Here is an 18,472-nt window from a genome sequence, read left to right as displayed (position 1 = left end):
GAGTTATAGCTTAGTCTAAGGTGCAGGGCTCAAGAACAGCTCAGTCAGGAAGAAGTTAGAAGGAACAGAAGCTGATTCTAACAACAACTTCATGGTGCTGGCTCTTTTGCTAGAAATGTCATTGTACAGACTTTCAGGGTGTTCATAATTTTCTTATAAAATGCCCTTAGTACAGAAATATAGGGTTCTTTGAAACATTTTTTGCCAGAGTAACATGTGATTCTGCACAAACTGCACAAAATTGAAGTTGGAAATAACTTCCTGTAGTTTTCAAAGGATTTTTCCTATTTATTATTTTTTTCATATTAGAATTGAAATATTCACAGGATTAAAAAAAAATGAATGTGCTTTCAGTTCTATCAGTTTTATATTAGATGAAGACATACATTTAAGTGACCAACTTTTTAAATAGCACAAATTCTACTAATTTATAATTTTGATTATACAGTTTTCAATTATGACAAAGACTGCTGCAGGGGGGGAAGATATGTTCAGTTTCCTGAGTCTGTAGTGGCTTGGGAATGTACTGACAGGCTTTCACTGGAAGAGGAAAACTGGAAGCTGAGGGTCGTGGGGTGGAAACCAAAAGAAATAGAAAAAAGGAATGAAGTGGTGCCATGAATTGCATAAGGTGAATGTGAGGACCCTTAGAAACAAAATTTTGGAAACAGTGCTGGCTTTGACATTGGAGCAGTCCACCCTGAGAACTGGTTGCTCAGTTGGGGTTCTGGTGTGACCTATGTCATCATCACATAGGTGCCTGCATCTAGCTGGACAAACTGCATCCTAAATTCTGTCATCATCCTAAAACACTCTAAACATCTAAACCAGCCAAGGCTTCACCAGCTGCACTGGAACCAGATAGGTAGTTCACATACACCCAATCAGCTTGAGTGAGGTTTTCTTCCCCCAGCTTTAAACGCTACAGGGTGGGTTTCCCAGGCAATGTGTGTGCTGCCTCCTCGCAAAATGGAAGCACCTGATCTTCCTTTTTTGGTTCCCAGTCTGATCTGTGGAAATTTAGTATGTACAATCGGTGGGTCCTGACAGTGATCTGTTGCATCCTAAAGTAGACATGGGGTTTTCAGTGTACCAGTTGTTCTCTCAACTTTATTTGCCAGACAGATTAGAGTTCCTGAGCCCAAGGAGGGATCAGCCTAGATGTAGACATTTTTGTTGCACATACCTCAGCTTGAGTGAAAAATTTCATCCTTACAACCTGGGTAAAGGTGATCTTGCCCTAAGACAGGAAGACTGTTCTAATATTTGAGGTCCTTTCCAGATTAATTTTATCCTTTCCAAGAGAAATATTCAGGTAAATAACTCCTATCATAAATAAAGTTTGAAGCATGTTGTAGAGTTTGAGCTCTAGGAACCAAGTTTTTTTAAAAAAATTTCAGTTGAAAATGTGAAGACAACACACCTATTGATATGGTGGCTCCATGGAGGCCCAGGCTAAGGACCCAAGGGATGCATGCAAATAGTCTTCTCTTTGGAAAGCATAAAAGAAGCCATTGTGCAACAGGGAAGCAATACCTCCTCTTATTCCTTTGTTTCTGAATGAATATGAAGGCAACTGCTGAGCTCTGCTGCTGAGATTTCTGGTACCATAATGTTTTAGCAATGGTATTATTCACAGGGACTAAGGTGGGAAGGCACCTTCTGATCATGCAGTCACAAAGCTGATGCCAGTGCTGTCAAATGTGCTTGAGGACTAAGGTGGGACTTTTTATGTGTTTGCTCTTTAGGGATTGAAGAGGGAACTAATATTTTCCACCTAAACAGCCATTGACGTGCCAACTGCTCTTTTGCTTCCCACTCAGATGCCTAGGACACTGCATAAAAAATAGATAACTCACAGGGTTTTGTCTGACTTTAGCACAGTAACTTTCCATTCCAGAATGTCAAGAGATTCTTTAGCATCAGTAGGAACAACCTTGCCAAAGTGGGTACAAATCAGAATCCTGGAGAAGCCTGATTCAGAGAAAAACCAAGGTCCCGGCTTTCCTGATGGTGTCTTCGTCCCCTTTCTGAATCTGCTTGGCCAAGTTAGTGTTAACCATGTTACAAATTGCCCAGGAACAGTGCCTGTGTCCTGGACTCCTAGAGAAAACATTTTACAAGGAGGGTGTGAGGAAGTTGTATCAGTGTGTAGGAAAGGGATGGCAGGTTGGGATTAGAGCGAGAAGGTCCTAGAGACGAAGAGGAAGGATATCCACAGTCATACAGGGAGAAGTAGAGGGTTGCTATAACTGTGCCGTGTGAGGCAAAGTCTGGCTGGAGGTGATCTGAAATTAGCCCCAGAAGCTGTAATGAGAATATGGGGTAGAAACTGAAAGGATATATAGAAGTGGGAGCAGGAGACAAGTGGGAGAGGGGACAGAAGCCCTACCATGCATGGCTGGGGTGTGTGTAGCATGGGGAACACATAAAAAAACCCTGTCGCAAGGGGTGAAAGTGGGCTTTAGGAAGAGCTGGAGACAATAGCAGAGGTAAGAACACATATGGGAAACCAGGATGGCGATGAAGGGGTGAGCAGGGCCCAACACGAGGTAGAGACGTGGGGTGGAAGATTGAAAGAGACGTTTCTGATAGAGCAGGAAAGGGTTTGCAGGAGTCCCAGGAGGCAGTGGTGAGCTTAGCCAACAGCATTTTTGAGTCTTAGGGTCACACACTGAACAACAACAATTCTGATGGGAGAATTACAGCAGCCCTAGAGCTGGACAAGCTCCTTGAGGTTCATAAGAAGAGACCTGCACAGACAATGTCCACACTCTATCACACCCTGACTTGCATCCAGGCTTGGTAACATCTGCTTAGACCAGCTGAGCCCATGTTCCTCACATGGAGAAAAGGTTGCAACTGGAAGGAGATGACTGAATAGAGGCCCAGGGTAATGAGGGTACATGAGGACAACGAGAGTTCACTGAAGGAGAGCAGATCTCAGAGCACGGGCAACTTTTTATAGCAGGAGGAACAGCCAGGGGAACCAGCGAGGTGGAGGAGGCTAAATTTTTCTTCAAAGGTGCTGGCTGCAAGGCATGGGAGAAGAGCCAGGGAAAGAAGCAAGAGAAAAAGGAGCAAGGCTAAGAACTTGGCATGAAGGGAAGGAGGGAAAGCTTGAGGGGAGATTTTTCTGCTGTTATGGATCCTCTGGTAATAAATCAGATTACTTTTAAAAAAAGGGTGAGAGAATTACTGAGGAAAAGTCTAGCCGCGTAAGCTGGAAAAGAAAGAAAACTAACAGCAGGCAAGCTCCACAGCATTCTCAGATAAATAAGCTGTATAAGAGTGCTCCTCCCTGCTGTCCAGCTGCTGCAGGCAGCCATGGATCATTTCCTCCTGTAACTTCTCCTTCTTTCTGGGGTCAGCAGTGGCTCAGATGGTAGCATGTTCTTCTTTCAAAACCCATGGAAGGACCTCAGAGCATTACTCACAACCTTCCACCACCCTCCTGCCTTGTTGTTTGACACTGAGTGTAGGTAGAACAAAGGAGGGTTTATCCTTCAGGCTTTACAATGACATTTCTTAGTAAAATATTTTTGCAGCTTCAATGTTTTTTGTAAAACAGCTTGTTTTAAATTTTGAATTGGAAAAATTGTAGAAGCAAAAAGTGGAGAAAGACAGGAAAACAGAGCAACTGAAATCAGAAGGGAAGTTTCCTCTCCAGTAATATTTTCTCTCCAAAAGAAAAAACAGCCACAAAAATGTAAGAAAATATTATCTCTTAACCTTCTTAATGACCAGAACATTCTTCAATGATGAGTAATGTTTTTGAGAAAACCTGGATTAGGAAATGATGAAACTTTGATGCAATTTATGGAATTGGTGGAAAACTGTGAAACAGGACTAGTCACTGTCAGGCAACAGATTTCTTGACTGAAAAAATAATATTGCGGTAATGGATTCATTGAAAATTCTGCATATCCTGTTGGCAGAGCAAAACAGATTTTGTCCCTGATACAGAGGAGAAGGAAGAAAATATCAGATGGACCTTAATTATGTTATAAAGCAATAAATAAAATAAACTTAAGCTAAACCAGAGTGATAATCTAAGCAGGCCTTACAGACTGCCTCTCCAGTGGACAGAGAGAGGAACCTTGAGAGGAGAGTTTGTGCATCCTCTCTTCATTGCATGCTTGAATATGGGAAGAGTTTCTCTCCACTAACCCAGGAGACTGAATGATAGTCCTCATGCAGCCTGATGGGCAGTCATGCACCTGAACTCAGGTGGCTTTGCTTTGTTCTTCCATTCAATTCAGTTGTACCACATTGATTATTTTGATGAATATTTTCTGAAGACCCTTCATTTCTTGTGGTCCTATTTTCATGACATTTCTAATGGATTCTGAAAAAGTAAACCCTCCCCTGGTGCCTTTAACTGACAAAACATGCTACTGTCTTCGGTGCCAGTTTAGTTCCTTCCTCAAACTGAAAATGAAAGACCAATAAAACTTTCTAAGTCTGCATTGTCTAAGCATTTAATCTTGGCCTTGCCGAGTTAAAATCACTATACGGGAGGGCATCGTGCCCCTGTGTGATCCCACAAAGCTGCAGCAGTCAAAGCGGATTAACTGCGGTCTAAAGCCCAGCAGGTCTATTGTTAGTAAAGTGGAAGAAACAACTTCTCTTTGCCGATGAGAAAAAAGCCTCTAATCTGGTGCACAAAGAAGGGCTATTTTTTTTCCTAGATGCATCTTGAACTCACGTGTCTCAGTGTGAAGTAAGTGCACAGATAGAGCAAGGGAACTGCAGTGGCTGCTGAATGTGATGTGGTGGGATGTTTAGCCCAAGGCACTCAGCATCAAGTTTTTTACCCAGCTCTGTGACACACTTGTGCAACTTCAGAGTGATTCCTCCATCTTTAGAGTGGGGCAGTGGTTTTCAGTGTCCACAGGCTAAATGAAGGATAACTGTGAAGAACAAGTCTTTTCTGAGAGAAAAAAATCTCTACCTAGAAGTCAGAGTCTCCTCCGGGAAAGGTTTGGGAGATTTCTAAAACAAGAGGGTTGGAAAAATCTTAAAGAACATTGTGAAGTTTCCTTCTCCTCACTGAGGTTTCTTTCCTAAAATCTTGGTTTGGCTTGTAATGAGGAATTTGCCAGAGTACTTAGCTGTGCTCCACAGTGCCTGATCAGCAGGGGTCTCCCTGAAATCCAGAGCTGCTGTGACCGCACTTATAAGTAGAAGCAGAACTTGGGATCTTGCTGCTGTTACCTTCTGGGAATATATCAGCTGGGAAAAGGCAATGCAGTGCCTGTTGGCGTGTAGGTGTGAATAAGGAATAGGATGCAAAGGACAATACTTTTCATTTAATTTTGTAGCTGTGTGCTGTAACTAGATGTGTTGTCTCCAGGGGGCTGTTCTGCTGTTATTCTGATGTTGCCTTTGACATGTTAATTAGCTCTAAGGAAGTTTTCATTCATTAAGTCTTTTCACCAGGAGAAGATTAATTGATTTAAAGTATCCAGGTGTAAATCAAACTGTGTTCTGGTTAATTTCTAGGATTGGTAGATTCTAAAAAATAAATACCTGGTATTCCTCTCCTTTCCTATATTGCTGTCTGATTCTGTCCTGCAGGTGAAGGATACAGTTAGCCTAGGATCTCCTCACAGTTTTGTGGAAATACCACTCAAACCAGACATATTCTTAAAAGCAGAGTTCTGCATTTACTCATTATGGAGCAACTTAGTTAGGGCTGAGCAATAAATTTTGTTAAACTGTTGCCTGAAATAACATTTTCCATGTATTTGTATAACCAGGTAAGACCATTGTGTTGGGGCAGGTATACCCTGTTTTATCAGCAGAGGACATGTGAGAATATATGGCCCCTCAAGCCAAACTATCAGGCAAGAAAACTGTCTGGTAATCCAGGGAGGGGTACAGAAAAGGAAGAGGACTATAAAAGGATAACGTAAAAGAATATATTTTATTTCTTCAAGGTGTATTATCTTGACCGGGGAAAGTGATGTCTGTCTGTATAAAGACAATAGCAATATGAGACTTCCTGCTTGTGAGCATTTATTCCTACCTTTGGGGACCACTTTAGGAAGTCAGAGATTCATGGCAGCCATAGGACTTCTATTTCTGTCCCTCTGGCTTGGAGAACTGTACCTCTCCACTCAGATTTCACAGTGCTTTTACAAGGTCTGATCTTTAAGATAAGAAGCCAGGCTTCTGAAGCTATCTAGAAGTGTGCCTCTCTCTTGTTTCCTCTGTGCAGTTCTTCAACTCTGTTTCTCAGTGCTTCAGTAAAGACAGCCAACAACTCCTGTTACCTGCTTCTGTTTTACATTTTCAGTCAGTGATTAGTCACTTCTCACCCTGTTATCCCAGAAGAACAGGGTTACAGTGGTGCCTTCTAAAATGAGGTATCCCTTGTTCAGGTATCGCCTGATCGAGGAGAGGTTCTCAGCACCTTGGTGCAGTCACCACCCAGAGTTACAGGAACACTACCACATCTCCAGGGACCATTCATTCCCATTTCCCAAACTGAAGGAGACCTTTTAGCACAGCAGATCTTTGCCTTTGGCTGGCAGCCACTGATCTGTGCTACAATCAGATTGACAACATTATGTTTTTTCTGTGTGCAATCTCTCACTAAATAACATATGTGAAGAATACAAACTGGCTTTTGGATTTTTGCATCCTCTAAAGTGTCTTCTTAACACCTTTACTGCTTCAGGACTATTGTGGCACACTGCAATGTGGGTTTTTATTATGCAGACCTTGCATCAACCAGAAACTAGACTAAGCCTACTGCCTTACAGCAAACAGCTGATTGCCCTTTTTAGCAGGACCTTGAGTTGCATCCCAACTAAGAAGTGAAAGTGGGGGAAAAAAAGCTTTCTATCCACCTCCAGCAGTTTTACTGGTCAGCTCATAAGCCTGCTGTTGAACAAAACACAGTGTGCTGCTACATGTGAATAAAGTGGCAATAGTTTACTACTGTGGAAGTGCCCAAAAAATGCTTCCTGTCTCCCATGGCAACCTCGAGCTTGCATGGAACAAATTGTGAGCAAATCCTGCTGTACTTATTCATGTTCTTGTGATTTGACACTCAAGCCTGCTGCAAAACCAACAGCAGAGAAAAGACAACAGTGGAGTGCACTGGCTCTGACACATGCATGTTGTTATCTCCCCAGTTGTTATTCTGTGGTTGCCTCCTCCTAACAGTTGACTTTGTGTGCTGATATCATGTATAAATCTCTAGTTCCATTCAAGGGTGGAAATGGTAAAGCAAGCGCTAACTGGAAAAGAACTGGTGACTCATAAGCCCAAGCATTCTTCATATTTAGCAAGAATAAATATTGATGCGAGGGAGATTTACATTTAATAATGGTTAAAAATTGTAATATGTTGACGGGGCACTCAGTTCCTTGTGCACCCATGACTCCTATTGACTTTGGAGGTAGTTGCAGGGGTGCAGTGGAGGCTGGATTTGGCATTTCTGAATGTTATTCTGCACTCCCAGGGATTTCTGGGGAAGGGAAAAAGGAAGAAGGGAACTGCCTTTGGAATTTGCATTTCATTCTTTAGCAATAACTAACAAAGGAAATATTTTGCTATGACTATACACTTTCCTTTGCGTGAAATTAACATACCTACAGTGACTCAATTATCCGGTGATTTCAATCTGATTTTTTTTTTAACCATATAAAAAGAAAAAAGGGTAGATCACCGTACATTGGTCAGTGGCATGCCAGATTCCACACATACATACATGCATCCTGACCAAAACCTATGCACTTTATCACTGGGACGCATTAATACTTGTCCTTGTTCAGGAAGAACAAGCATAGGGTTGGTGAAGGATGGCCAAAGACCAGTGCAGCTCCCCAGCTCTTCTGGAATCTTACTTCCACACTCCTGCCTGTCCCTGTTGTGATGCAATCTGGCAGCTCTCACGTGTCCTTGCAACAAGGTTGTACCACTTTGAGCTTTTTGCAAGAAAGGAAGGAAAACCTCAAATAATGAACTCAGACTTGCAAAGGAAGAAGGAAAATATAATTTTCAAATGCATGACCTGTTTTATAAATTGCAAAGGCGTTTGTGCTTTTCAAAAGGAAATACCTCAAATCCACTGGTGTTCAAACCATGGGGTCCAGTTCTTAGGTGGCAGAGATCTGCAAAACTCCCCAGAAGCTGTATAAGTTATGCTTAAAAATTGTCACATCTGTATCCAATTTGAAGCAGCCATTGGGAGAAAGCTCATTAAGAATAAGCACTTGTAGAAACATTAAACTAGGAGTCGCAGTTTGCCCTGATTAACCGTTGAATATAAGAATATAGAGAAATCATGTAAACTCCATTCATTTAAAACAGATGTGTCAGAGCCTAAGTTCTGTTTGCAGGAGGGTTCACCACAGAAGCAGTAGGCAGTGAGTCAGCTTATTTGCAGAGCTGGACAATTCCGGCTCCCAGTCCTGTGTCCCCGTCACTATCAAGCATATTTTTATCTCACTCTTAAGTCTTTCAGCAACAGTTGAGCTGCTTCAAGCATTGATCTGAAGCCCAAGGGAGTCCTAATGTAATATAAACAATAATGATAATAATAAAAATCCATACTAATTGCCATTTAACTTCCCTCTTATTATTAGTCACTAACAAAACACTACCATTCTCCCCTAAATCCTGCATAAACAATCCAGTGTGGCTTTGAAACATAAACATCCACTGACAGATGAAGCAGATTTCATTAGCCATTTCCTATATGATAAATATCCTGGTGTTATTAATGTCCTGATAAATAAACAGTAACAGTGTTAAAATGAATACTAAAAAAAAAATCATTAAACAGTATATTAACATGAGTGACAATGCAGTTCATCTATTATAGGCAAATACCTTCCTGTGGTCAAAATCATCCCAAGATGAAAATAAATGTGTAAAATATGCTGTATTTTTTCCTCACTTTAATATTAGTTCTCACATTATTGTGTCTTCCCTGAGTATTTTTGATAGTCAGAATAGTAAATGGAGACACAAAATTTTCTTTTTCATTGCAACGGACTCTAAGCAGTGTCTGTCCTGAGTAGCATGCAGTTTATATTAGACAGAGAAACAGTTTTGGGAAATGACAAAAATGAATTAATGATTTTTTTTAAAATTTTATTAGTGGTTTGTACTTCATGTACTACTATTTATGAAATTCTACCATATTAAGCCTCTCCAAACCCCTGAAGTCAGACTCGCCTCACTGTGACATATGCTTGTGTCTCCTGGCAGGAAAGGTTTTCCTAGAAACCCTTTTAGGTTTTTTTTTCAATCATTTACATTAAATCACCTATCTCTAAATATTTCAGACAAGGATAACTTACGTTGCGTTTATCTGTGATGGAGGCGAGTTACGAAAGGCCTGTGAGTACGGATGCTAAGGTGCAGTGCTACCAAGAATGCAGAAATGTGTGGGCAGCATGTGCTTCTGGGCTGCATAACCCTGCAGCTCCTTTGGCCGGGTTGTTTAACCTCCTCCCTTTCCCCAGTCTCCCCCGGAGGCTTGTAGCACTTTGCACATCCTGGGGTGCTGTAAGGATAAATTCACTGGCAATCTCTCAAATACTATGAAGCTATGTAACTACAAAGAATTGCACATACTGCTAAGTCCGAACAGCACCCCTTGAATCTTCCCTGAGTTTATTCTGGCAAATCTATCTCATGTTCAGCAGGCTCCACCTGGTATATATGTTGTTTGGCTTTGTTATTTTAAAATATGTAGTCGTATTTAGAGCTTCTGATTAGGTCAAAGGTGCTTAGCACTGGATATTGAGCAGTCCTGAGCAGACATGGCAGTAGACAGAAAAGTGCAAGAGACTTTCAGGGTCTCTCCTGAACAGACTTCCAGAGAAATGCACCTGAAAAGAACAAAATTACTTCTCTGCAATTCAACCTTATTGAGCAACACCAAGACCAGTTATCTTAAAGAGGAACCTCACCTAGAAACTGCAGTTTGTAGAGTAATCTCCCTCGGTTTCTATGGATGTTTTTGCCCGATCTATGAAAAAACAGTCCCACACCCAGTCCCCATTTCTAGTAAAAGCTCCATCTGACTCCATGCAAGGAACAGACATTTTGCCCCTGATATTGACAGGAGATAACTGGGTTCTCTAAGAACTTCATATGTCTTTTGCAATAGATGAATTATTATGGCATTAGTCACACTTGTTACCAACTCTCCCTCTGTTGTACTTTCACCTTCCTATTAGAAACTGAACCTTTGTTTGTTCTGTGCCTAAGCGTAACGAAGTTGTTCAGTGAATAGCATTTGCCAGGACTGACCGGATGTTTGCCTTCTGTTAAACATGAATAAATATTGATAGGCCTAATCCTAAAAATCCCAACTGCAGGAAAAAATAAACAGTACAACCAAGCTGTTAATGAGTTATTGAAGATCAAGTACGTTTATACTATTCAGATATAACCAGCTTCCTTGTATACCTTTTTTCTGCAATTGCTAGAATCTTAGTTGTGAGGTTTACTTTAAACTGTTTCCTATAAAACACAGTAAGAAGCAGTGCAATGTCCTGCAAAGAAAATGCATTTAAATTATAATAATTTGCATTTAAATCTAGCAACAACTCAGTCTTTCCTTGTCCTGGCCTTGCTGTCCCATTCACATCTGTTATTTTAATAGCCGGAATCCTCCATCAGGGTGAATTACAAGGAAGATATTGCATGCAAGGACCAGCAAGAGGCCTCAAATTGTACCAGCTTCAGCAGCAGGTGTGCAGGTGGGGCGCATTCCCTGGCTTAACTGGTCCAGGTTAGTGTAGCTGCAGTAGAAGACTAGGAGGTTCCAGGAGGATGTGTTTTGATACGAGCTGTAGAAACCCTCCCCTTAGGAGTTTGGAAGGGTGACATGGAGAGTCATGACATGCGTGCAGCAAATGCAGACTCAGTAGGAATGTGCTGCCTTCCTTGGCGAGGCCACAAGAAGTGCTGAATTGTACTGTTTTGCCTCTGTGTCCCTCCTTGCAGCTTCCTGACCCACCCAAGAGCATGCTCCAGGGCAGTGCTCCTCTGGAAAGCTAGAAGCAGAGCCAAAAACCTACAATGGAGGATGTGAAGGAAGCTCTTGCACGACAGGTTAGGAGTTTGCAGTGGCAACGTTGCAAAAACAGGCAGCAAGTTTCCGGTTCTGCCCGCTGTGTAGTTCTGCATCCCCAGCCAAGGCTGGGACCTGCTGCTTCTTGTAGAGACAATGTCATGTTGACGGGACTAATTGGATAATATCGCTTTGACGGACAATGAGTTGTTACCAACAAACTTTTATTTGGAGAGGAGAACTACATTTTGGCGGAGTACCCTTGAAGGATTGCCAAGGTCTGTGGGGAAATCTGCTGCTTGGCATCCTGTGAAAACTCAGGTTGTATGGTACAAATTACAGGGTGATGTAAGCAAGCAAGGCACTTTTAATAAGGATTGGCCGTTACAAGAAATGACACAGATCAGGACCCTCCCTTTTGATGCATTCTCCATTAGTTCCCACTGGTCCAACGAGAGCCAGCTCCATTTAGGACTCAATTTGTTTGGTTATTTTTTTACAAATTCAAATTCATTATTTCCCCTTCATTGTGAGAAATGTTAGGGTTTGCAGCCTCACCTTAACCCTCTTGTATAAGCACTGAAGTTAAGTAATATCTGCATGTAATTACATGCAAAAACCCTTTAGTATAAATTGCCTAAACTGAATGTGATATAAGCCATTTCAGAATCTGGCCATAACAGGTTCGCTTGTTTTGATACTATTTAAACAAAGTATTAATAAATTAGTCTACGATGGGAAAGGATTCTTTTTCTCTTCATAGTAAGTTTCTGTTTTCTATGAAAATGTACTGAAAATACTTAGTAGTACATGCTGCTTAAACAATGCAAATGAGTACATTTGCCTTTTGAAACTAACAGTGTTTCTATTCTCAAATGGAAAAAAAAAAGAATTAATGAGAATATCAGGTTGTTTGAAAAACCATGAGGTTTGACACCTACAGACTTCTGTGGTTGATCTAAAAAAGAGAATAAAAATATTCTTGCTTCACCCTTTTCCGCTCCTTATTTGTGTGCACGGGCCCCAGCTGACTGAGGCTGAGATAAAGTGTTATCACATGTGTGTTGCTTCCATTACGTTCCTGGGTCATGTAGAATATGAGAATATGAGAATGTACAGAAACTAATTGGGCTGAATCCCAGGTAACTACTGTATTTTCCCGTCACTGCATCTGTTTCATAGTAACTACTTTTTACTTGTGGGAGGGCCTTTGCGGAATCTGGGCCAAACTCAACCTGCTCTTCCTTCACTGTGTACATACATCTTGGCTTTTGCACTGTTCACATAGCCACCTGTTTGGGAATTCATCCCAATTGCTTTCTTTGTTGTAGTTAAGGCATACATCAATTTATCTGTTCTGCTGGCTTTGGATGAGTCACAAATCTTGGCAGCAGAAAACCTATCTTTTCAACTTACATGGTCCAGCAATAATCCATGAACTAAGATACTATTCAGCTATACCTCACACTGAACACCATTTTTAATATTACTGAAGTGTTTTAGTCATATACATGAAAGTAAGAGATTAAGTACAGGAGCTGATTCTTTATTTCTCAGATGAATGTTCCCTTGACATCCAGTTGTCCTTGGTTTTCTTTTAATTTCTTCTCCAGGCTACCTTAGATCCCAGTACTTGTGACTGTGACTTCTTAGTGACACCACGAGCAGGCTTCCCAAGTCATAACCAACCACATTACTGCTGGAAATCCTACCATTTGACAGTTAGACTTGGATTTACCCCACATCTATTGGCCCATCCTGGATCAATTCCTCTTCAGTCAAGGTTAGCCTGCTGTGGGAACACCCTGATTGTGTTGGGGTCAATTTAAACTCCAAGTGTGGTCAGGAGCATGCTGGCACTCCCCTTAAATCCCAACCCCAGGCTGGGCTGGTCAGAAGTCTCTGAACACTAAACCCATCAACTTAGCCTAGTAATCACTATCTCTTGTAAAATCCAGAGAAAACAGATGTTAATACCCATCTTCACATCTTTCCACACAGCCACCTTAATATCAAAGCAGTGAAGAATCAAATCAATGCAAAGGAAGAGTTTCTAGAATACCTTTTATCAACATATTCAATAGTATTGTCTCAGTAAGTGGAACAATCCATGAGCTAAATTCATGCAGGCGCTTTGGTACTTGTTTCACCTAAGCAAATGCAAGGCATTAAGCGCTCAAGTAGTTCTGTTGCTTCCACAGGCATAACTGCTTACCCAAGCAATGGTCTCCTTCACCTGTTCATAACCATGTACTATGCACCATAACCACCTGTGGAGCTCAGGTTTTTGGGTCAGTTGTTAAGAGCAGAAGCATCAGTGAGTATTTTCATTAAAAAAACCCAACCAACAAAACAAGCAACCTTCCCCCACCAAAATTATATTAAACAGTAGCATGCACTTACATTATCCAGGAGAAGTTCCATTAGCTTCTAGTAACGAAAACAAGCCAATGTCCATCATTTCCCAAAATCATGCCAAAACCACACTCTAGTCATGACAGAGAGAGGTTTACATGATGGTCCTTATGCCTCTCTTGAATTGTAAGTGAAGACATCAGGCACTCTGTACTACATTGCCCAAGAAGAGGTAAAAGATGGGTTTCTTACTTTACAGTTAAAGTTTTTAGACCCAAATATTGTTTCTGTCCAATATAAAACATGTATTGTTTTCAGCAGGAGTGTGACTGGGTCAATGAATCTAGCTATTTTTTCTTCTCCGAGTTAATTAACTTATAAGACAGAAAAATTAACCTCTCAAATACACAGTAGTTGGTTAGACTGTGTAAGCAAATATTGATCCATATGCTTCTTTTTCTTTCAGTTCCTGTGTTCCAGTGTCAGAATAAGTTTAGTCAAAGTAAATGACATGAAATACACTTTTCAAAAGATTCTATCATCTGTGTTAAGTCCCTCATTTTTCAGTGCTCAGCAGCCAGTTACAGAACAATCTGATTTCCAGATGTTAAGTGTGGTACTAATGTTGGGTATTAACCCCTTCATGATTGGAGGTCTGGTGCTTTGAGAGGATTGCGACTTGCCTTTAACATATGCCCAGCTCAGTCTCCTTCCCCAGACACTGTCTGCTGGGGTTGTAAGGAAAGACTGTGGGTAGGAAAACCAGAAGAGAAGATGCCCTCATATCACCTTTGTGTGCTGCACTAGGGAATGAGCCCTGCTCATAGGAAATTTGATATGAGCTAGCTTGAATTTATTCTACCTGTATGGAAGAAACCCTGGAGAGACCACCTCAGCTTTCCTTAGATCCTAGGTTTCTGTACATAGGGAAGTGGTTCACTAATTCTCCATGATTAGCCCATCAAAGAGTTGACCTGATATATGAACTGGGGACAAGGGAGTAAAGCAGTCCTGATGTGAATCTAGGGATGATCCCTCTTGACAAAATGAGATGCTCAGAGAGAAGGTGTTGGGTGATGAAGGTCATGGGCTGTACTTAAAACAGCTTGGTTTTAGAGGTAATGCAGCAGAGTCCTGAAGCTAAAAGGCTGAAACTGTGGGACTGCTGGGAAACTTTTCACTGAGTAACTCTGGCAAGTAAGCAAGTATTGGCTCATACCTTTGCATCAATAACACCAGCACCACTTCCTCCTTCCCTGACACAACTAAACTCTGAGAAGATGAGCGTGGGACCTAGTTTTTGCTGTAGCTGCATTTTACTTGGGCTTGTATTTACTATCCATATCACTGTCGTGGTTTAACCTCAGCTGGCAACTCAGACCCACACAGCCCTGGCTCACTCCCTCCCTGTGGGACGGGGGAGAGAATCAGAAGAGTAAAAGTGAGAAAACTTGTAGGTTGAGGTAAAGACAGTTTAAGTAAAGCAAAAGCTGTGCACTCAAGGAAAGCAAAACAAGGAATTCTTTCACTAGTTCCCATGGGCAGGCAGGTGTTCAGCCATCTCCAGGAAAGGAGGGCCCCATCAAGCGTAATGGATTCTTGGGAAGGCAAACACCATCACTCTGAATGTCCCCTCGCTTCCTTCTTCTTCCCCCAGCTTTATATCAGAAGTAGTCAACATGGATTCACCAAGGGAAGACCATGCTTGACCAACCTGATAGTCTTCTATGATGGCGTGACTGGCTGGGTTGACAAAGGGAGAGCAGTGGAGGTTGTTTATCTCTGCTTCAGTAACGCATTCGACACTGTGTCCCATAGCATCCTCACAGGCAAGCTAAGGAAGTGTGGGCTGGATGAGAGGACAGTGCGGTGGACAGAGAACTGGCTCAACAACAGAACTCAGAGAGTTGTGATCAACGGGGAGAGTCTGGCTGGAGGCCTGTAACCAGTGGTGTTCCGCAGGGGTCTGTGCTGGGTCCAGTCCTGTTCATCATATTCATCAGTGACCTGGATGATGGGACAGAGTGTAACCTCAGCAAGTTTGCTGATGATACTGAGCTGGGAGGAGTGGCTGATATACTAGAAGGCTGTGCTGCCATCCAGCGAGACCTGGGCAGGCTGGAGAGCTGGGCCGAGAGGAACCTCATGAAATTCAACATGAGCATGTGTAGGGTCCTGCCCCTGGGGAGGAACAACCCCAGGCTGGGGGCTGACCTGCTGGAAGGCGGCTCTGTTGAGAAGGACCTGGGAGTGTTGGTGGGCAGCAGGCAGACCATGAGCCAGCACTGTGGCCTTGTGGCCAAGAACGCCAATGGTATCCTGGGCTGCATTAAAAGGAGTGTGGCCAGCAGGTCGAGAGAGATTGTCCTCCTCCTCTACTCTGCCCTAGTGAGGCCACATTTGGAGTGCTGTGTCCAGTTTTGGGCCCCCCACTTTAAGAAGGACAGGGAACTGCTTGAGCAAGTCCAGCTGAGAGCTATTAAGATGATCAGGGGAGTGGAGCATCTCCCTTATGAGGAAAGGCTGAGAGACTTGGGTTTGTTCAGCTTGAACAAGAGAAGACTGCAGGGGGATCTTATCAATGCTTATAAATATCTGAAGGGTGGGTATCAAGAGGATGGAACTGGACTCTTTTCAGTGGTGCCCAACAACAGGACAAGGGGCAATGGGCACAAGTTCGAACACAAGAAGTTCCACCTGAATATGTGAAAAAATTTCTTTCCTGTGCGGGTGCCAGAGCAGTGGAACAGGCTGCCCAGGGAGGCTGTGGTGTCTCCTTCGCTGGAGAAATTCAAAACTCGCCTAGACACAGTCCTGTGCACCCTGCTGTAGGGTTATCTGCTCAAGCAAGGGGGTCTGGACAAGATGATCTCCAGAGATCCTTTCCAACCCCCACCAGTCTGTGATTCTGTAATATGCTGAGCACGATGTCATATGGTAAAATATCCCTTTGGTCAATTGGGGTCAGCTGTCCCACCTGTGTCACCTCCAAAATTCTTGTGCACCCCCAGCCCACTCACTGGTGGGGTGGTGTGAGAGGCAGACAAGGCCTTGACTCTGTATAAGCCCTGCTCATCAATAATGAAAACATATCTGTATGATTAACACTGTTTCCAGCTCAAATCCAAAACATAGCCCCATACGAGCTACTATGAAGAAAATAAAGTCTACCCCAGCCAAAACCAGCACAATCACTCATAGGCACCCTGCAAAGATCCCACCTCAGAGCACACCTCCACAAGTGTACAGCTTAAGTGGAAGGGGTGTGTTTCGTGTGAGACACTTAAAACTGATCTTGCATCACCTGCAGCCATTGTGAGGATAGTAAATAATGCAGATGCTGTTCCTCTTTTGACATCCTGTGGGTGCATCCTGCTCCCCTGCACTGCCAGCAGCCATCTGTGTGGCTGCAGAGCTCACCTTCATTCAGGTCTTGGCCGTCCCAAATCTGATGTGTGCCTAGACCTCTGTCGAACAGTTATACTACAGAAATGCTAACAGTATGAACCTTCTGTGATAGTGTATGAATAAATGGCATATGCAATGGCTTGAAATTTAACCAGATCAAACGCTGGATTCTGCACCTAGGATGGAGTAACATTGTCCACAAGTATAGATTGGGAGAAGAGTGGCTGGAGAGCAACCCTGCAGAAAGGGATCTGTGGATGCTGGATGACAGCAGGCTCAGTATGGGTCAGTCATGTGCCCTGGCGGCCAAGAGGGCAAACTGCAGTCTGGGGGGCATCAAACACAGCATAAGCAGCCAGTCAAAAGAGGTGATTATCCCACTGTATCCAGCATTGGTGCGGCCTCAATTGCAATACTGTGTGCAGTTCTGGGCCCCACAATTTAAGAAGGATGTTAAAGCCCTTGTATGCATCCAGAGGAGGGCAACAAAGCTGGTGGTAGGGCTGGAAGGCATGTCCTATGAGGAGTGACTAAGGACTTTGTGTTTGCCTAGTTTGGAGAAAAGGAGGCTGAGGGGTGACTTCATTGCTCTCTACAGCTCCCTGAGGTGGGAAAGTGGAGGGGGAGGTGCTGATCTCTTCTCCCTGTGTATTGGGTTGGCATGACAAGGTTGGGGGGGAGCTACAGGGGTGGCTTCTATGAAAAACTGCTAGAAGCTTCCCCCATATCTGACAGAACCAATGCCAGCCAGATCCAAGACGGACCTGCCGCTGGACAAGGCTGAGCCCATCAGTGATACTGGTAGTGCCTCTGGGTTAATATTTTGGAGAAGGGGAAAAAAAACCTGTGCAACAACCTGCAGCCAGAGAGAGGAGTGAGAATATGTGAGAGGAACAGCCCTGCAGACACCAAGGTCAGTGAAGAAGGAGGGGGAGGAGGTGCTCCTGGCACCAGAGCAGAGATTCCCCTGCAGCCTGTGGTGAAGACCGTGGTGAGGCAGGCTGTGCCCTGCAGACCATGGAGGTCCATGGTGCAGCAGATATCCATCTGCAGCCTGTGGAGGACCCCACACCAGAGCGGGTGGATGCCCAAAGGAGGCTTTGAACCCATGGGAAGCCCGCACTGGAGCAGGCTCCTGGCAGGACCTGTGGCCCTGTGGAGAGAGGAGCCCATGCTGGAGCAGCCTGTTCCTGAAGGACTGCAGCCTGTGGAAAGGACACATGGAAAAGACCCACGCTGGAGCATTCTTGAAGAACTGCAGCTCGTGTGAAGGATCCATGTTGAAGTTCGTGGAGGACTGTCTCCCATGGGAAGGACCCCACTCTGGAGCAGGGGAAGAGTATGAGGAGGAAGGAGTGGCAGAGACCATGTGTGATGAACTGATCGCAACCCCTATTCCCCAACCCCCTGCATTGCTCAGGGGGAGGAGGTAGAGAAATTGGGAGTGAAGTTGAGCCTGGGAAGAAGGAAGGGGTGGGGGGAAGGTGTTTTAAGATTTGGTTTTATTTCTTATTACCCTACACTGATTTGATCAGTAGTAAATTAAATCAATTTCCCTGAATCAAGTATATTTTGCCTGTAATGGTACTTGGTGAGTGATGTCCCTGTCCTTATCTCAGCCCATGAACCTTTTGTCATATTTTCTCTCTCCTGTGCAGCTGAGGA

General features: G+C 43.3%; 1 long non-coding RNA gene across 1 annotated transcript in view; it reads right to left on the bottom strand.

Annotated features, from left to right (window-relative positions):
* Positions 1–9,784, bottom strand: part of LOC142053984 (uncharacterized) — a 40,714-nt gene extending 30,930 nt beyond the window's left edge. Inside the window, exon 1 of the long non-coding RNA XR_012659410.1 lies at positions 9,321–9,784. This is a non-coding gene — a long non-coding RNA (uncharacterized LOC142053984). The remainder of the gene's footprint in view (positions 1–9,320) is intronic.
* Between the last annotated feature and the right edge of the window lie 8,688 nt (positions 9,785–18,472).

The sequence above is a fragment of the Phalacrocorax aristotelis genome, chromosome 2, assembly GCF_949628215.1.
Source record: "Phalacrocorax aristotelis chromosome 2, bGulAri2.1, whole genome shotgun sequence".
Classification (NCBI taxonomy): domain Eukaryota; kingdom Metazoa; phylum Chordata; class Aves; order Suliformes; family Phalacrocoracidae; genus Phalacrocorax; species Phalacrocorax aristotelis.
The sequence above is the reverse complement of the archived record's forward strand: the minus strand, read 5'-3'. Positions and strand labels throughout refer to the sequence as shown.